The sequence below is a fragment of the Rhinopithecus roxellana genome, chromosome 1, assembly GCF_007565055.1.
Source record: "Rhinopithecus roxellana isolate Shanxi Qingling chromosome 1, ASM756505v1, whole genome shotgun sequence".
Taxonomy (NCBI): Eukaryota; Metazoa; Chordata; class Mammalia; order Primates; family Cercopithecidae; genus Rhinopithecus; species Rhinopithecus roxellana.
Genome location: NC_044549.1, coordinates 163,542,527 through 163,564,285, shown reverse-complemented (window position 1 = coordinate 163,564,285; position 21,759 = coordinate 163,542,527).

Here is a 21,759-nt window from a genome sequence, read left to right as displayed (position 1 = left end):
TTAAGTGGTCCTAAACAGAAACTTTAATTTTCCTATTTTCTTCCCCATGCTTATCCTTTTTCTAGTCTTTCCCATGTAGTTAAATGTTATCTACAAGCATTCCATTGCTTAAGCCAGAAACCTAGAAACACCCAGGTTTCTCCTTTATCCTGCACCCCTAATCCGCCACATCTTTTTCCTTCACTCCCACTCTACTAAGTCCTGTCAATTTCACTTACAAATCTATTGTATGTACACCCATTTTTCTTAATTGCTACTGCCAATACTTTAAGCCACTCTCATCTCTTGCCTGATACATTTTGTGAAAAGTAATATTCTTCAAGACACATGGAAATTACTTTTCCATTCATTAGTCTTGGGGGAAAAATTGAGGAGTTGTCTTCTGATTCACTCAAGCCCTGATCTTTTCCTTTCTTTTGCTACCTTCTTTCAATAAGCAATTTTTTCCTCCCAATTCCTAGAGCCTCTGGCTTTCTCATTAGTCTCCAACGACTATGACTTGCCACTGTGGTTCCCCGCAAAGCCCAGTGGTGCCCCATACCTTATTCATGCTCTACCTTTCATGTCAAATTGAGAAAGGACCATCCCATTCTTCTGAAACAACCTTTTATTTTTTATGAACAAGCAACCTAAGATTTAGACAGGCAAAGGTATTTCCATAAAGACAGATGACTTGGATAAAAATCCACTTTTCACATTTATGGTCCTTTGTAGAATTCTGCCAAAAGGATGGAAAAACAAGATTAACTGTCTTTTTATATATTTTAATAAAATGCATATGAAATTTAGTATTGAATATATTTATATAGAATCAGAGATTCAAAATTTGATAGAATAGAAATAACATATTGGAATCTTCTGGTTCAAAGTGCATGCTTTATAGATGAAGCAATTTAGCCTCAAAATCTCCTGGGCTCAGAGTCCCACAGTAAGTCAATGGCATTTGTGGGACTTGACTTTTGATCTCCTGAGGCTACTGCTCTTTCCAAAATGTTTCACTGTCTCCATCGCAATGCAATGTTGTAAAACTACCTGCAGTGCAATAGATACAGAAAATAAATATTTAATAATAATATTTAATGTTTATTTCAACAATTATGGCATGTTCTAAACACATTATGTATGTAAATTATTTTTCTTTCTAGGCTTTTGTTTTTAATTCTTTAACAACATGACAAAATCGTCTATGTTTATTATATACAATATGTTTTGAAATATATATATATAATATGGAATGGCAAAATCAAGCTAATTAACATATACATTACTTCATTATGTTAACTTATTTAATTCTTGCAAAAAAATAAGTTAAATTAGTATCCATATGTCATAGGTAAGGAAACTGAGACCCTGATTGTTTAGTACATTGCCCAAAGGCAACATATGGTATTGACATTTTGAGTATTCTTAACTTATGGCAGTATAGTTGTTTGCATCAGTGCAATAAGAATCCATTTTCTTTTGCAACAGGACGTAATTGGAGAAACTGGTTGTTTTACCAAGGTTTTGATTGGAAGGGTATGCTTCCCTTTAAGGAGTCAGCTCAACTTGCAGAGCCAATAAAAGCTCTTTGGGGGAAACAAGACAAAACAAAACAAAAAACTGGCCTCACAACCTTGTCTACATGGTCCCTGTTCAAGGGACCTGTGGCCAGTAAAGAATGTCACTTTCTAACAGGCCCAGGAACTCCAAGTTAATTTTGGGCCCTTAAGAGGAGATGATCACCCAACTCACAGGTATTTGAAGACACAAATCCGACTCATGGCGGGGCTCGGCTTTAAAAGGTCTTACCTGAGATTCCTTGTGGAACAGAGTTCCATCAAAGCCAACCTCAAATGCTTATACAGAAATAGTTATTCTTGCTGCATTTTATGCAAATAATCAGGCCAAGTATAAGACTAAAGTCTATTTTGCAAACAACTCAGTCCTATCATGATTTTTTAACAAAATAATTTTTTTAAGAAAAATGAGGCCCGGAGAGAGAGAAATTATGTTTCAAAACTTATCATACATTTGTCATTAAATTCTAAACTCATTAGTTGTTTTTAAGTTTTTGCCTAAATTTTAGACTAACCCTGCTGGTTCCTGTTAACCAAACAGCAATCTCCGGCTGCAGCTCAGAAAGAGCAAAAGGGATGGATAATGTAGAAATATGGGTCAGTATTCTGGTTCTGAGCAATTATCCTGCAAATCTTGCCAGGTGATGAGAATAAATAGGGTGTCCATCACCCAGAGGTTTCCCTTTTGTGAAAGTAAGACCAACGGAGCTCACCAAAGCCAAGCACCATGCACCCAAATCCTAGAAAGCATAACTATAGCCACCAGTTATCTTAGTATGTCAAAAGACATTGTTTTCTCTCCCTTGTTGGGGGAGGACTCAATTCCACAGTTTCACCTTAGCATTCAGCTTATGATAAGGAGTCGATGCAACCTCAACCCCCCTGCTTCCCGCCCAAGACACATTTTTGTCCCAAACTCAATTCCAAGCTTTGAGTCAAAGCCCTAGAAAAGAAAACTGGATCTAAGAGATCCAGAGGCAGACAATAACAGAGTTTAAAAGGCACAGTGCAGGTAAGCATGGCTAATTCCTGATGATTAAACCAAGCCTCACATTTCATGGGTAAAGTTCGTGCTAATATCTATGGCATAAATGAGGTCTAGGGAGCTCCGAGGCTACTGAGAGTAGTGGGGGTAGAGGCATAGGAGAGAGCAGATAATTCCTATTTTCTAGGCCCACCCTGCTTCATGGGTGCAAGCCACTTTGGCAGCCATAGGTGGTACCCTGTCACAGTCGCCAGGACTCGGGAATACAAGGACAGAGGAAAGTAACAGGAACACCTCACTTTCCCTCCCTCATGTACCCAAGGTATCTGCTAGGAAGAGAAGGGAACTAGGGATGCTTGCTCTCTTCTTTCTAGAGAGTAGCCATCCATTTTCAGTCTGTATGCCTTTCAAATGCATCCTGAAACCCTAGGACTCCTTTGAAAAAAACACCTTCTTTTTTCTTTTCTTCTCCTCTGTCCTCTCTTTGCTGATAGGTAATTTTGTCTCCATACTATTGGACACTCCCTTGAATGCATCCTCCAAACTGGAAAAAGTTAATTTCCCAAACCTTAAATTGGTTGTCTTAGGACTGAGCTCAGGGGAAGGGAACCCAGAAGGCTGACATGCCAGAAAAAGGGTAAAAGTTCAAAAAAAAAAAAAAAAAAAAAAGTTTAAAAAAAGTCAAAAAAAGAGGGAGGCCAAAAAGTTTTTTTGGCCTCCCTCTTTTACCAGTGCAAACCAGTAAAAGGCCTCAGGATTTGTGAGCCATCCTTTTACCCACAGCCCTTGTTTTGTTTTGATACTTGCTTTCTAATAACCCATTATGTCTCTTCTCGCCTCAGGCCATCACACTCCAAACAGTCATGCAACTGGGGCCTTGGATGATGGCCGCTTCTGCCAAGGACCCTTAGGCCTCTGAGGGAGCTCTGACTGCCATTTCCCCAAAACAGCATCCCCTGTCAGCAGGAAGTACTTAAGATGAGTCTGCATCCTTAGCCTTAGTCTTATCCTTATCCTTTTTCTAAAGGCAGTTAGACGTACTTTTTTAGAGTGGGGAATGAGAGAGCCAAGTAAAAAGGGCTCACTGGAGAACCTCCCACCGGCTTACCCCTTGCTCTGCTAAAAAGTTTTTATCTTTTTCCTTTTTTACCCAATAAATTCAATTTTTCTCATCCTTGTATGTTTCCATCCTCCTGGTCATGTGACAAAAACCCAGTTTTTAGCTGAACTGAGGAGGAAGTCCTGCAACATTACTGGTCAAATTATGATTATGAAGCCAATCATGAGGCTGCATTTTCAAGCACTACTCTGTAGGTTACTTGGAACTAATAATCATTGAGGACTTGTTCTGTTCCTGGCATTGTGTGCCACTCTTTACCCGCATTACATTAACAACCCGGATGGAGCCCAGATGTTACCTGGAGGATCTCCAACATTGGAGAGAAACTTTTGAAGGCCTATAGTAGGAAACCCAAAATTTATCTGGAGTTTCTCATAGATTTTCACATGTTGTTTACTATTTATCCCTCCAAAGACACCTTCCCAAGCATTCATTCACCAGAGTCCCATGAATTGAAGACTTTACCTGGAGTAATTCTTGACTGAAATTTCTGGACACTGGGCACAAGGATGTCATATTGTAGTACAACCAGTGAACAGATTAAGACTTACTATTAGCCGCTACTTTCTGAATAAGGCCTTCGGATATTTTCCCTGGCTGAAAGCCTACAGTGGCCCCCTTTACTCATCCTGCTAGGTTTCTTCTTCCCATTCCTGGAAACTTGAAAATTATAATTTATTGTGTAGGGCAATTTAATCCTGTTTCATAGATTTTCTTTTTAACCAAGCCTTGAGACCTATATTGTCAGAGCCAAATGTCCCTCATTGTGTTTTGCTATACAGAAGGTTATTTTCTCCAGAGAGAAATGACACCACTCCCTAAGGAAGTAGAAACTGCTGTAGTCATGGTTTTAAATAACAACCTTTTGCACTGCCTGTCTCTCTCCTTTCTTTTATTTTTATAATAATTTCATCAGGTAGAAATGGTTAGCTACATTTTAGCAGAGGGAACGGAAGTTTAGAGACTTTAGTGACTTTTCCTGGATCAGTCCTTTAGAAAATGAAGGAGAAGGGATTCCAAGTTAGGATTCTCCTTCTTCCTAATCCTACGCTTTTAAAAGTAGCTTTTGTCTCTCTGCTATTCTTCATTAGCAATTTTAGATCAAATTTTCTGCATGCACTGTATTACACCTATACTCGTTCCCACACTTTTTCCATGTTCTATTCATGTTCCATGTAAGTGTATATATCACCTTTCCCAAATTATTTTTGTAGCAAAATGTTTCAACAGTAAATTTGTAAACTTAAAATAGTTAGATTGTATTCATGTCTCCAGAAGCACTGATTTAAAAAATATATATATATCATTTTTTAAGGTAGCAGTTAAAAAGCAGTCTTTCTAAATTCTATGTAAGCAACTCTCCAACTGCTTGATTCAGCTTTATAATTTTTATAATTCAGATCTGAGATGTGAAATTATTGTTGCAAAAATAAAAATAGAAACAACAAATACAAGAGTAGTTCATCCATACCCACAGTCAAGCCCACTCCATACCCCAGAGTTAATTCTCTTGTCTGTTGGGCTTGTTGCCTTCCATGTCTCTCCTGAGAGCTTTTAAAATAGGCATTTACACACAAACATTCAAACACATATACAATTTATATTATGTGGTTGAAAGTACTAATTTTGCTATTTTTACATAACTAGGATCACAGTGAGAAATGTTTTTCTTTTTTAAAAAATCAACACTATGCCATGGAGACTTTTCCTTATCATTTGAGACAGAATTTTCTTCCATCATCATTTTTCTTCAGTCTTACAGCAAAGAGTATCCTATTATTCCTCCTAGCTGCCAACATGATCTTTAAAAACATGCATATGATGGGCCAGGCGCGGTGGCTCACGCCTGTAATCCCAGCACTTCGGGAGGCCAAGGCAGGTGGATTACGAGGTGAGGAGATCGAGACCATCCTGGCTAACACGGCGAAACCCCGTCTCTACTAAAAATACAAAAAATTAGCCGGTCGTAGTGGCGGATGCCTTTGGTCCCAGCTACTCAGGAGGCTGAGGCAGGAGAATAGCGTGAACCCGGGAGACGGAGCTTGCAGTGAGTGGAGAGTCGAGATAGTGCCACTGCACTCCAGCCTGGGTGAAAGAGTGAGACCCCATCTCAAAAAAAAAAAAAAAAAAAAAAAAAAAAAAAAAAAAAAAAGAAATACATATGATGGTGACTTTCTTGCTCAAAACTTTTCAGTGATTTCCCAATGAAACGGAAATAAAATTCAGACTCCTTTACCGTCTGTGGCTTCCAAGACCCTTACATGATCTGCTCTTACTCAAGAATTTCTTTTAGGTGTTCATTCTGATTGGAATTGTAGTCCCCAGCCTCACTCCACTCTGCTCAAATGCTCATGGCTCTGAAAGCCTTTCCTTGGACAACACACTTACATCTTCTCCATCTCTTCATCTTGTTTTAATGTGCTTGAAGTGATTGCCCATTAACTGCAAATGTACTACTTTAATTAATTTTGTTTGCCTGTTTCTTGTCTGCCTCTCTCATTTGCAAGTCAGCTCTAAAAGAGCAAGAATCTGTTTTATATAGGTTTTTGTTCATCACCATACCCTTAGAGGTCAGGACTGTGTGTGTACATTTATGAATGAAGGATTGCCTGAATGACTCAGTCTCCATCTTTACTAATGTTCTGTAACCTTCCACTGAATATCTATACCTTATTACCAATTTCCCCCTTTTACCACATTTATTTATTTATTATGCAATTACAGGCAACACTGCATTGAACCTTAAGAGGGTGGTTACATCTGGAGATACGAAGGGACTAGGTGATTGCAAGGGGGCACTATATAAAAGAATTCTGTGGTAGCTTGCAAGTTCTATTATTTTAGCTGAGTGGTGTTTGTTTGCCTCATAAGAAGTCACTTCATTTGTTATGGTGGCTTTCTGTAAGAGTTTTATTTTATAATAAGGTGAGAGAGAGAGAGAGAGAGAAGAGAGAAAGAGAAGAGAGGAGAGGAAGAGAGGAAGAGAGAGCAATGGTGTCTAAGTCACATAGTTGATTGTTGATTCCAGCCCAAACCTCACATCCGTGGGGTATAGAAGAAAAGGTCAGCCCAGGGAACACTGGTCCTTAATTTACCTGTTCACTGGTGTTAAGTTGTGGCCATTATCTGTTTATTTCTCTTTAAAAAGACCAAAGTGGAGCATGATCTGGGATTTTCCCTACTTGATGAGTGAACCTGTAAGTAAAAGAACCTGGGAATTCTGGGTCTGATTTGCTTGTAATAGCTGAGAGAATCAGTTCCTGAGATAAAGCAGATTATGAAAAGAGAGGATCAGCAACATCTAAATACCAGATTTAAAAATTAAATAAAATAAAAAACAAGTCCTGGCAGCCACTGCAGGGTATTCTCCATTGTATCTGCTCCACTCATATTTTTAATAATTTAAACAAAGTTTCCATCAATCACTGATGTAATTCTACCCATATTTATTTATTACAACTCATTCCACTTAATCTGCTGATGAACTCTTTCCTCCTCCTGGGTTGTTATGATTTGAGTTTCAGGATTTATACTAATATGAAAACCTACATCCAAGGAAATAAATAGTCTTCTAGCAAAGTCTCCTTGGGTCCTACCTCTCAAAACTCCAGTTTGAAAATCTAGAAACTAAGTGAAATAACAGGAGAGAAAGAAGAAAACATATTGATGAACTGTAAGCAAAAATCCAATACATATCATTTGAATACTTAGAAAAATTATTTTATACCTACAATTAAACATCATGACAGAACCTTGCTTCATAAAAGTAAATCTCATTACCTTTTTAATCAAACCAATCAGGGGAAAGAATCCAACAATTCTAGATTAAGAAAACAGAATATCTTTGCCCTAGAGGGAAATGCATTAACTACAAAAAGGACAAAATTGATTGACTTGGACCGAATTTGGTCAAATTCTTAGCAGAATATTTTGTACTTAGGTCAAAGTCATAATAGGATAGTATCAAAAGATAACTATATTGCTTTGGGTAACTCATTTTTTCCTCACTTGAAATGAGTCACTTCTAATATTCTAACTAATATATATATTAGACCTCTAATATTCTAACTCTTCCTACAATTCTTGAATACATATCTACTTTGTGGAGCTATGTGGGACATTATTTTTAAAAGGTAAATGTTTCTTAATTTGAGAAAGTTTAGAAAACAAATCCTTGACATAGTCTTATTTTTCTATTTGTTTTTGTTGGAATGCTTCTAGCCCAGTGAGAGGACACTAACCCACACTAGACTTATGTCCTAGTTCCAGAAGCAAAGATTTAGTCTGTTATTACTTTTAAAGGAAGAAAGCTGTTGGAACCAAGCACTCCTTTCCAATGTTTTTAAGCGGACAGAAAATGTAATTGCACCTCTTGATGTTATTGTTATTTATTGATTTATAGCTCATTCTTCACAAGATTAAAAGAACTGTAGAATTTCAAGCAACTCTTTTTCCTCCTAAGACTTTCTTATTATTTCTCCAGCAGTAGCTGGTTACAAAGGTTAAGTATGTATAGCTTTGTGTTCCTTTTGATGTGAGAGCCAATGCACTATCATCCACAGAACTGGGCTTAGGGGAAGCTGAAATTCAAAATCCAGGCATACACTCCAGAGTGAAATACTTCCCCAAGTTGTCATTTATGTGATGGGTATTCCACTGAGGATTTAAATTAAGGCAGGACTTCACTGCTAGTGAAAGTGACTCTTGTAATAGAAAAATAATTTTCCTCTTGAAGCAAATCCACTATGGGTGTACATTACGGACCTGTTTTCTTGTCTTCGACTGTGAGCTCCTCAAGGGCAAGGTCTATGACTTATTCATGTCTGGGTTTTGTTCCTGACCTGTATGTGTGCATCATAAATGCTTTTTGAACTGACTGCTCATGATTTCTTTCTTGATATGGAATCATGTTGGTGTAAAATAAGGAAATGACCTGGTGAATCTACACATTTAATTTCTTTCATTCATTCAACATGTTTATATTCTTCATATGTGTAAGATACTGTCCTAAGTTTATATATATATATATATATATATATATACGTTAATGTGTGTGTTTGTGTATGAATACACACAAACATATATAGTAGGTTGTATCTTATTTCTGTGTGTGTGATATGTATACACATGCAGAAATAAGATACAAGGTAGTATTAAGGACAAAATATATGACAGATAATTACAAAAAAATAAGAAAAATGTACAAGAAAGAGCCAACATTGCAATAACAATTGTGAGGAAATGTTACTGGAAGAAAGCAAATTTTTAATAGCAATGGTGGACTTCAACCATACAGGTTATAAATTTCTATATTTGATATCCACGCAGACAGGCTTCTAGGTGAAACACTGGAGAGAGGTAAGGGCTGCAGACAGCTTGGGAAGATAGGAATACTTTCTTGGAGATGCCACTTGAAGTCATAATATTGACAAGCGAGAACATAACAAGAGGAAGAGTGGAAGTCCCTGGGAAACACCCAGAGGGAAAGAAGAAGATTCAGGCAGGAAGCTCAAAGAAAAATGGGAAGAGTACAGTACAAGTGAAGTCTAAAGAGAAAAAATTCTCAAGTAAGGAATCAGTGGTGTGAAATACTGAAGGCTTGTGAACAGAGATTATTGGATCTGGTGACTGGTGGTAATGGCGACTTTAATATCAGTGTTTGTCAGTTTCTGGGGACGGAAATACAGCTCACATAGCATTATAATGAACGTCAGTCTAACCTTTCTTTGATGATCAACAAGGTATTGTGTCAGAATTCTTGGAGAGTTTTGTGGATATCAGCTATAAGTAACAGCATAGATGGTATAGGGAATTGTGAGGAATGTGTATTTGTCCTTGAATTTATTAGACCAAATTTTATATTACAATGTCTAGGACAGGTATAATTTAATATTTATTCTTATAGTTACTGTTTATCTCCTTCACTAAAATGTAAGCTTCATGACAGCAGGACCCATGTTTATTTGTTCACCATTGTATTCCTGATGTGGCAGTGCCTGCCAGGTATATTGTGGCACTTAATAATAAAATGTACTGAATGACCACAACAATCTGTTTCCTTCTTTTCAATCTGCTTGATGAATAAATTTTTAAAACATATCTACTACAGGTTCCCTATTCTTGATATTCTTGAATTCTAATTTTATTTTATTTATTTTTATTTTCTTTAGAGAGAGTGCCTCACTCTGTTGCCCAGGCTGGAGTGCTGTGGTGCAATATTGGCTCACTGCAACCTCCACCTTCTGGGTTCAAGCTATTTGCGTGCCTCAGCCTCCCGAGTGTCTGGGATTACAGGCGTGTGCCACCACACTCTGTTAACTTTTGTATTTTTAGTGGAGGTGGGGTTTCACCATGTTGGCCAGGCTAGTCTCGAAATCCTGGTGACCCGCCCTCCTTGGCCTCCCAAAGTGCTGGAATTATAGGCGTGAGCCACCATGCCTGGCCAAATTCTATTTTTTTTCTATTTCATAGGAGAAAAGGTTATGACATCAGGAAAATTTTCAAAGAATAATATACAGATGCCATATTTTCTAAATACTTATATATCTGAGAATGTCTTTTTGTTGCCTTCCCTATTGTTGGAGCTCTGTAATGAAACCATTTCCTCTCAAAACCCAGTAGGTATTATATCGTTAGAAGTACTTTCACTTATAAAGGAAGTTGATGCAGAAGTACAATTTCACTTTAAAATTAACATATGCTCTTTTATTATATGAAATAAGAAAGTAAACTAAATAAATTCCCTACATCTCAGGTCAAGTTCTTGAGAACCAGCACTGGAGATCTTTATGCAAGCAACGTATTAAGGAGTGCTGCCATGAACATTAGAGAGTTAGGGAGAAGTACAGGGAAGCACAGTAAGGCAATCAATGGTGCAATCTCCGCCAGAATTCCATAAGGAATGGATGCAGCCCTATCCCATAGAAGAATTGAGAAGTGTAGGTTGTGCATCAGTTATCCTGACACAATGCAAGGGAATTCTGCTTTCATACACCTGCATCAGCAGTCATTGGCTAGGGGCCAGCTCAGGGGAATGAAATCCCTACGTACTTCTCGATCTCCACCCATTTAGGCGAAACAGGCTACAGCAGCCTGATAGCAGTCTGCTGACAAAGAGTCATAGGTGCTGGCTTTTGGGAGGGAAAGCACAACCAACCTGGAGGATGCACGAAAGTGATCAAAACCTGGCTCAAAGGGAACTGGGTGCAGCACTGGCAATGTCTGCTACACACCCCAAACCATAACCCTGGGTATTACCATCCTATAGAACATACCTCTTATATATTCCCAAAGCAACTATCCATCTTTTTTTTTTTTTTTTTTTTTTTTTTTTAATGTAGAACCATGCAGTTCAAACTGTTACAAGAAGGCTATTTCAAAGTCGGTGGTATTCTGATTGGCAAGTCCAATGGCACCTTGCTTTAAACAGCAAGATTAAATCCCAAGAGTTTCTCTGAAGCTGGTGTGAATCCATGGACCGTCAGAGAAGACTGGCTTACCTACTGAGTATGCAGAGATGTCCTCTTTGCAAGGAGCTGGCCATTAGTGTGGTAGGGTGGAAGAGAGGCTGTGTGTGGTAAGAAGCAACACCGCTCTTAATCCTGGGGCGAGGGAGAGACATAAGCCTAAAGGATGCCACAAAATTCACTTTCAGCTCCTCCCTCATGCTAATTTTGTAATTATTATTCAAATAACACCGCCTCAATTCAAAAAGTATATAGGCTGAAACCGAAGTGTCCACCAAGGGGAAGATGAAGGGAAGCAGACTCTTCCTGCAGAACTAGAGAAAGATTTATTGTTTCACACACTAGGTCTATTGGGAGGCAGGGCTGAGGCACACAAAATGAACATGAGGGAATTCACCCAGATTCCTTACACAAAATGGTTTAGTCCATTCATACAAGTCCATTATATTTTAAAGCTAGTTATTTCTTCTCCATCCACAAGGTCCTGGAGGTTTTCTCTCTACAGACATGGAGCCATAGAAACTCTGGACTCACGGACAATGGGTTTTTAATGGAGCCCTAACAGAATGGAAGTTGTGTTGAAAGCAGAAAAAAAATTGCACTGCTGTGGAAAACACAGGCATGGGAGACAGACTTTCAGAAATTTAGCAAAATGATATGGAAAACAATACTATCCGAAGGTCTTTCACAGATAAACATGTTGAAGCATTCATATACTGTTTACAGCGTTTCCTAATATATTCACCAACTCACATCACTGGCTATTTATTTTTAAGAGTCCAAGATTACAAGCATCATCATTGTAGCCAGAAAGTATGTAAAAACCCTTCATTATTTACAATAGTATCCAGCTCTTACCATTTTCTTAGGATACATTCTGGGAGTAGAATGACCATGGTAAAAATATATACACATTATTAAAATAATTTTTTAAATCCTGAAAATTGTTTTTCAGTAATGTTATTCAATATGGACTCTATCCTTCAGAGTAACCCAGTATGTAAAATAGATTCCTTAAAAAAAAAAAAAAAAAAAAAAAAAAAAAAAAAAAAAAAAAAAAAAAACTTTATAACAGATACCAATGGTATAGAATGTTTTTAACTTACAGTTAAAAAATCAAATATTTTTATGTTTTTATTTCTTTTCTTTCACAAACTTTTTGGGTCTTTTCTCCATTTTCTTATTGTGATTTTCATTTCTCAATAAATACAACGCATTAATGACCTTAAACACCTGCCTCTTGTACATGCCAGGCATTTGTATTGGTTTGCTATATGTTTTTCAATTTTATCAAACTTTTGTTTTATGACAAGAAAATTAAATTTTATCAAATTATTATAAGATCATAACTTTAAAAAGTAAAAAAAATCACAAGGCTTAGAATTTAAAAAAGTATCTTACTCTTTCCTCCCACTCTTACAATTTCTTCTAAAATTTTAGTGATTTATTCTAGTATTTTTCCATATTTCTAAACAGATTATTACAGTACTATTTCATGATTTTTAGTGTTTCCCAAGATGTAGTGATTTCCTATTTTGGATATTGAGAATTCATTTTTTTTTTTAAATGTTTTTCTCAAATCTCCCCTACACTTTCTCTCCTTTCTTTCTTTCAACATAGTTATATCAAAACAGTTCTGTTAAATCAATAATCAGCATTTGGAATATTTTGACTTTACATATTTTTCACAGCTAAGCCTCAGCAAATCTATAACGAGATTTCCTTTCTTATAAACTCATGTTCTGATACAATTAACAATTGCTTCTTTTTTTGGTTGGTTTTTTGAGATGGAATCTCACTCTGTGGCCCAGGCTGGAGTGCAGTGGTGCAGTCTCAGCTCACTGCAACCTCTGTCTCTGGGTTCAAGCAGTTCTCCTACGTCAGTCTCCCGAGTTGCTCGGACTACAGGCATATACCACCACTCCGGCTAATTTTTTTTTTTTTTTTTTTTTTTTTTTTTTTTTTGTATTTTAGTAGAGACAGGGTTTCAACATGTTGGCCAAGATGGTCTCAATCTCCCGACCTTGTGATCCACCCACCTCAGCCTCCCAAAGTGCTGGGATTACAGGCGTGAGCTACTGCGCCCACCACAATTGCTTTATTTTGTACTGGCTTCTCACATGACTTGACATTCACTAACTTGCTCCAAATTCTTTTCCACATGGTCTAAATATCTGTTGATCGCTCAATTACCTTTCCTGTTCTCCTCAGTTCTACCCCAAGCTATCTCTCTAGTACTCTTATCCTCTTGCTTCAGTCCAAACAAGTTACTCTCTGGGCCTGTTACTTTATTGTCCTTCTGGGCCAATTTTATTCTGGAAATTTTCTATCTCATTATTGTTGCTGTTATTTTAATCACTTTGGTTTAATCCCTTGCTATGGTGGAGCACATCTTCTCCAGAGTGGACTCCTAGACATTTTCTTCCCTTTGTCAATTGCTTTCCTAGGTTTTATATTAATTTTCATTGGCTTATTTTATTTACTAGTTTTTAAAATTATTTTTTGAATTACATTTTGAAAACAAACATTTTGCTTTTTTTTTTTTTTTTGTCTTTTTATTTTATTTTTTTTCCTTTTTGTGGAGAATGGGATCTCGCTGTATTACCCAGGCAGGTCTCGAACTCCTGGGCTCAAGCTATCCTCCCGCGTTTGCCTCCCTGAGAGCTGGGATTACAGGCGTGAGCCACCGCCCCCGGCTTTGCTTATTTTTTTTGAGAAAATATATCTTCTACTTTTAATAGTTTGGCCATACGAGCATGAAATTCTACATTAACACCTTTTTCTCAGATTTGGTAAATATTGTAAAATTGTTTTTAGGCACCCAATGTTTATCATAAGAAGTATGGTGTATCATGATTTTTTTCCTCTTGTATGTAGCCTGTTATTTTTCTTTCTTGGAACTTTAAAACTTTGTATTTAGTTCAAATGTTCTGAAATTTCTCAACGGCATGTCTTGCCACTAGCTGTTTTTATTTATAGTGCATATAACCTTAAGGCAGTTTTCAATCTGAAAATGCTGATATATTAAAATTATAGTAAATTTATCCTATCTTCTTCCTCTTTCTTAATTAGGCTTTTTTTCTTTTCTTTTTTTTTTTTTAGTTTTGTAAGTTTTTTTTGTTAGGAATAATTTACTTGGGCCTTCTACTTTCTAGATACAGTTTCCACTTACTTCTTTTTTGTTATGGAGATAGATCTTATTTGTTAAAGTTACCACAAATTTACCATGCTGTCATTTTATTAAATATTTTGGATTTTTTTTTTTTTTTTACTTTGCAATGATATTTTACGTACTTTGATTATTTTCTGTAACATCCTCTTCTTTTGTAAAGTTGCAACATTCCATCATTCAGAGGGTTTTTAATGTGGCATTCTTAATTTTTTCCCTGCATTGTCTTGGCTTCCTCTCAATCTCCTCATTATTGTTTGATTTTGTGTTTTTGTGTGTTTTTTTTTTTTTTTTTTGAAGCAGTTTATAGATTTTCCTAGGTCTGGTAATTCCTGTTTATACATAAAATTAAATAACTAAAGAGCTAATTGGAAGCAAAGTGTATTTATAGGATAGGTCAATGGATCAACCTTCCTGACTTTTTAACTGGGATCTTTTCCACTGAGTTGGTCACCATCCTTTATATAGTAAATTGTATCGTTTTTAGAATAAAATTTTTAAATATATTCACTTGTGATTTCTGCATTTTTAAAATAGACTGTATTTTTGAAAGGGTTTTAGGTTCACTACAAAATTTAGCAGAAGGTACAGAGATTTTCCATATACCCCATTACATCCATACATGCCTACACTGTTACATCATCAACAACTACACCTCAGTGGTACATTTGTTACAGTGATAAACTTAAACCTCTGTTGACACATCATTATCACCCAAAGTTTGTAGTTTTTATCAGGGTTCACTCTTGGTATTATACATTATACGTGTTTTGGCAATTGCATAATAACATGTATCCAGCATGATAGCATCATACAGAGTATTTTCACTGCTCTAATAATTCTCTGTGCTCCACTTATTCATCTGTTGCTCCTCCCTAATTCATTGCAACTACTGATTTTTTTTATTGTCTCCATATTTTTTTCCTTTTCCAGAATGTCATCCCATTGGCATCACATAGTGTCTAGTTTTGCTTAGAGCAGCTTCTCTTACTTAGCAATATGTTTTTAAGTATCCTTCAGGTCTTCGTGGCTTGATAGTTCACTTCTGGTTAGCACTGAATAGCATTTTACTTTCTGCATGTACAACAGTTTATACATTTGCCTCCTAAAGGACAAGGGATTGCTTTCACAGTTTGGCAATTATGAAAAAACAACAATGACCATCTATGTGCAGGTTTTTGTGTGAACATGTTATCTACTCCTTTGGGTAAATATCAAAGTGTGTGGTTACTAAAACATATACTAAGAGTATGTTTCGTTTTGTAAAAAATCACCAAACTGTCTTCTAAAGTGACTGTACCATTATGCATTCCCAACAGCAATGAAAGAGAGTTTCTGTTGTTCCACATCCTCACCAGCATTTGTTATTGTCAATGTTCTGAATTTTGGCCATTCCAGTAGATGTGTAGAAGTATCTCTGTTGTTTTAATTTGCATTTCATATGCTGCGGAGCATCTTTTCACGTGCTTATTTGCCATCTGTAGATCTTATTGGGTGGGGTGTCTGTTAAGGCCTTTGGCCTATTTTTTTAATCAGGTCATTTTTGTTATTGTTGAGTTCTAAGATTGCTTTTTATACTTCAAATAGAAATATTTTATTAGATACGTCATTTTCAAATATTTTCTACTAGTCTGTGGATTCTCTTTTTATTCTCTGATAGTATCTTTCACAGAACAGACATTTTTAATTTTAATGAAGTCCAGCTTATACATTTTTGTTACAGATTATGCTTTTGGTGTTGGATCCAAAATGTAATCACCAAACCATAGGCCACCTAGATTTTCTTTTATGTTATTTTATGGAAGTTTTATAGTTTTGTGTCTTACTTTTAAAACTGTGATCTATTTGAGCAAATATTTATAAAGGATGCAAAGCTTGTGATTATATTATTTCTTTTTCCCATGTGGGTGTTCAGTTGTTCTTGTACAGATGGCAGAAAAAACTGTCTTTTCTTCATTATATTGCCTTTGTTCCTTTGTCACAGATCAGCGGACTATATTTATGTGGGTCTCTTTCTGGGCTCTCTATTCTGTTCATTGATTGAATTTATTGATTGACATTTATTGCCAGTACCACATTGTCTTGATTACTGTAGCTGTACAGTAAGACTTGAAGTTAGGTAGTACAGTACTACAAGTTTGTTATTCTGGAATATCAGATTGGCTATTATAGGTCTTTGGCTTCTTATATAAAAAAACAACAATTTTAGAATCAATTTGTTTAAATCCACAAAATAACTTGCTGCAATTTTGATTGGGGTTACAGTGAATCTATAGATCGTTTTGGGAAAAACTGATGTCTTCACAATATTGAATCTTTCTATCAATGAAAATGTAATATGTCTCCATTTATGTAGCTTTATAACTTATTTAATCAGAGTTTTGTAGTGGGTTTTGTATTCATCTTGCACATACTTTATTTGATTGATACCTCAGGATTTCATTTTGAGGGTGTGATAATATAACAATATGGTTTATAATTTCAAATTTCACATATTCACAGCTGATATTTAGAAAAAAGACGATACATGTATATTAATATCATATCTTGCTACCTTGCTATAAACGCTTATTAGTTCCAGAGGTTTACTTGTCGATTTCTTCAGGTTTTCTACATAAGCAAGAGTGTCCTCTGTGAACAAAGACAGTTTTATTTCCTTGTTCCCAACCTGTATACTTTTGATCTCTTTCTGATTATGTAATGCCTTTTTAATTCATGATAAGTTCCCTTGCTGTGAAATTGGCTCTGTCTGGTATTAATATAGCTACTTCTACTTTCTTTTGTTTAGTCTTAGCATTGTATACCTTTCTCCACCCATTTAGTTTTAATCTCACTATATTTTCACGTTTAAAGTGGGTTCCTGTCAAGAACATATTGCTGGGTCTTATTTTTTTTAATCAATTCTGACTTGTGATTTGTATATTTTTTAATCCATTCTGACTTGTAATTTGTTCAATCTGTCTTGTAATTTGTATCTTTAGACCATTGATGTTTAAGATTATTATTGATATAGTTGGATTAATATCTTCCATATTTGTACTATTTTCCATTTGTTTCTATTTTATCTTCCATACTTTTTCTGCTTTATGTAGTTTGAACTGAGCATTTTATATGATTCAATTTTTGCTCCTTTCTTGGCATATCAATATCATTTTACCTTTTTTGGGTGCTTGCCCTACAACTCACAATATATATTTACAACTAATTCATATCTGTTTTTTTTTTTTTGCCTTTTTGTAGGGCTATTTTTTTTTTTTTTTTTTTTTTTTTTTTTATTATACTTTAAGTTCTAGGGTACATGTGCATAACGTGCAGGTTTGTTACATATGTATACTTATGCCATGTTGGTGTGCTGCACCCATCAACTCGTCAGCACCCATCAATTCATCATTTATATCATGTATAACTCCCCAATGCAATCCCTCCCTCCTCCCCCCTCCCCCCTCCCCATGATAGACCCCAGTGTGTTATGTTCCCCTTCCCGAGTCCAAGTGATCTCATTGTTCAGTTCCCACCTATGAGTGAGAACATGCGGTGTTTGGTTTTCTCTTCTTGTGATAGTTTGCTAAGAATGATGGTTTCCAGCTGCATCCATGTCCCTACAAAGGACGCAAACTCATCCTTTTTTATGGCTGCATAGTATTCCATGGTGTATATGTGCCACATTTTCTTAATCCAGTCTGTCACAGATGGACATTTGGGTTGATTCCAAGTCTTTGCTATTGTGAATAGTGCCGCAATAAACATACGTGTACATGTGTCTTTGTAGTAGACTAATTTATAATCCTTTGGGTATATACCCAGTAGTGGGATGGCTGGGTCATATGGTACATCTAGTTCTAGATCCTTGAGGAATTGCCATACTGTTTTCCATAATGGTTGAACTAGTTTACAATCCCACCAACAGTGTAAAAGTGTTCCTATTTCTCCACATCCTCTCCAACACCTGTTGTTTCCTGACTTCTTAATGATTGCCATTCTAACTGGTGTGAGATGGTATCTCATTGTGGTTTTGATTTGCATTTCTCTGATGGCCAGTGATGATGAGCATTTTTTCATGTGTCTGTTGGCTGTATGAATATCTTCTTTTGAGAAATGTCTGTTCATATCCTTTCCCCACTTTTTGATGGGGTTGTTTGTTTTTTTCTTGTATATTTGTTTGAGTTCTTTGTAGATTCTGGATATTAGCCCTTTGTCAGATGAGTAGGTTGCAAAAATTTTCTCCCATTCTGTAGGTTGCCTGTTCACTCTGATGGTAGTTTCTTTTGCTGTGCAAAAGCTCTTTAGTTTAATTAGATCCCATTTGTCAATTATGGCTTTTGCTGCCGTTGCTTTTGGTGTTTTAGACATGAAGTCCTTGCCCATGCCTATGTCCTGAATGGTACTACCTAGATTTTCTTCTAGGGTTTTTATGGTATTAGGTCTAACATTTAAGTCTCTAATCCATCTTGAATTAATCTTCGTATAAGGGGTAAGGAAAGGATCCAGTTTCAGCTTTCTACTTATGGCTAGCCAATTTTCCCAGCACCATTTATTAAATAGGGAATCCTTTCCCCATTTCTTGTTTCTCTCAGGTTTGTCAAAGATCAGATGGCTGTAGATGTGCGGTATTATTTCTGAGGACTCTGTTCTGTTCCATTGGTCTATATCTCTGTTTTGGTACCAGTACCATGCTGTTTTGGTTACTGTAGCCTTGTAGTATAGTTTGAAGTCAGGTAGCGTGACGCCTCCAGCTTTGTCCTTTTGACTTAGGATTGTCTTGGCAATGCGGGCTCTTTTTTGGTTCCATATGAACTTTAAAGCAGTTTTTTCCAATTCTGTGAAGAAAGTCATTGGTAGCTTGATGGGGATGGCATTGAATCTATAAATAACCTTGGGGAGTATGGCCATTTTCACGATATTGATTCTTCCTATCCATGAGCATGGTATGTTATTCCATTTGTTTGTGTCCTCTTTGATTTCACTGAGCAGTGGTTTGTAGTTCTCCTTGAAGAGGTCCTTTACATCCCTTGTAAGCTGGATTCCTAGGTATTTTATTCTCTTTGAAGCAATTGTGAATGGAAGTTCATTCCTGATTTGGCTCTCTGCTTGTCTGTTGCTGGTGTATAAGAATGCTTGTGATTTTTGCACATTAATTTTGTATCCTGAGACTTTGCTGAAGTTGCTTATCAGCTTAAGGAGATTTTGGGCTGAGACGATGGGGTTTTCTAAATATACAATCATGTCATCTGCAAACAGGGACAATTTGACTTCTTCTTTTCCTAACTGGATACCCTTGATTTCTTTCTCTTGCCTGATTGCCCTAGCCAGAACTTCCAACACTATGTTGAATAGGAGTGGTGAGAGAGGGCATCCCTGTCTTGTGCCAGTTTTCAAAGGGAATTTTTCCAGTTTTTGCCCATTCAGTATGATATTAGCTGTGGGTTTGTCATAAATAGCTCTTATTATTTTGAGGTACGTTCCATCAATACCGAATTTATTGAGCGTTTTTAGCATGAAGGGCTGTTGAATTTTGTCAAAAGCCTTTTCTGCATCTATTGAGACAATCATGTGGTTCTTGTCTTTGGTTCTGTTTATATGCTGGATTACGTTTATTGATTTGCGAATGTTGAACCAGCCTTGCATCCCAGGGATGAAGCCCACTTGATCATGGTGGATAAGCTTTTTGATGTGCTGCTGAATCCGGTTTGCCAGTATTTTATTGAGGATTTTTGCATCAATGTTCATCAGGGATATTGGTCAAAAATTCTCTTTTTTTGTTGTGTCTCTGCCAGGCTTTGGTATCAGGATGATGTTGGCCTCATAAAATGAGTTAGGGAGGATTCCCTCTTTTTCTATTGATTGGAATAGTTTCAGAAGGAATGGTACCAGCTCCTCCTTGTACCTCTGGTAGAATTCAGCTGTGAATCCATCTGGTCCTGGACTTTTTTTGGTGGGTAGGCTATTAATTGTTGCCTCAATTTCAGAGCCTGCTATTGGTCTATTCAGGGATTCAACTTCTTCCTGGTTTAGCCTTGGGAGAGTGTAAGTGTCCAGGAAATTATCCATTTCTTCTAGATTTTCTAGTTGATTTGCGTAGAGGCGTTTATAGTATTCTCTGATGGTAGTTTGTATTTCTGTGGGGTCAGTGGTGATATCCCCTTTATCATTTTTTATTGCATCTATTTGATTCCTCTCTCTTTTTTTCTTTATTAGCCTTGCTAGCGGTCTGTCAATTTTGTTGATCTTTTCAAAAAACCAACTCCTGGATTCATTGATTTTTTGGAGGGTTTTTTGTGTCTCTATCTCCTTCAGTTCTGCTCTGATCTTAGTTATTTCTTGCCTTCTGCTAGCTTTTGAAAGTGTTTGCTCTTGCCTCTCTAGTTCTTTTAATTGTGATGTTAGAGTGTCAATTTTAGATCTTTCCTGCTTTCTCTTGTGGGCATTTAGTGCTATAAATTTCCCTCTACACACTGCTTTAAATGTGTCCCAGAGATTCTGGTATGTTGTATCTTTGTTCTCATTGGTTTCAAAGAACATCTTTATTTCCGCTTTCATTTCGTTATGTACCCAGTAGTCATTCAGGAGCAGGTTGTTCAGTTTCCATGTAGTTGAGCGGTTTTGATTGAGTTTCTTAGTCCTGAGTTCTAGTTTGATTGCACTGTGGTCTGAGAGACAGTTTGTTATAATTTCTGTTCTTTTACATTTGCTGAGGAGTACTTTACTTCCAATTATGTGGTCAATTTTGGAATAAGTGCGATGTGGTGCTGAGAAGAATGTATATTCTGTTGATTTGGGGTGGAGAGTTCTATAGATGTCTATTAGGTCCGCTTGGTGCAGAGATGAGTTCAATTCCTGGATATCCTTGTTAACTTTCTGTCTCGTTGATCTGTCTAATGTTGACAGAGGAGTGTTGAAGTCCCCCATTATTATTGTATGGGAGTCTAAGTCTCTTTGTAAGTTTCTAAGGACTTGCTTTATGAATCTGGGTGCTCCTGTATTGGGTGCATATATATTTAGCAGAGTTAGCTCTTCCTGTTGAATTGATCCCTTTACCATTATGTAATGGCCTTCTTTGTCTCTTTTGATCTTTGATGGTTTAAAGTCTGTTTTATCAGAGACTAGGATTGCAACCCCTGCTTTTTTTTGTTCTCCATTTGCTTGGTAGATCTTCCTCCATCCCTTTATTTTGAGCCTATGTATGTCTCTGCATGTGAGATGGGTCTCCTGAATACAGCAGACTGATGGGTCTTGACTCTTTATCCAGTTTGCCAGTCTGTGTCTTTTAATTGGAGCATTTAGTCCATTAACATTTAAGGTTAATATTGTTATGTGTGAACTTGATCCTGCCATTATGATATTAACTGGTTATTTTGCTCGTTAGTTGATGCAGTTTCTTCCTAGCCTCGATGGTCTTTACATTTTGCCAAGTTTTTGCGATGGCTGGTACTGGTTGTTCCTTTCCATGTTTAGGGCTTCCT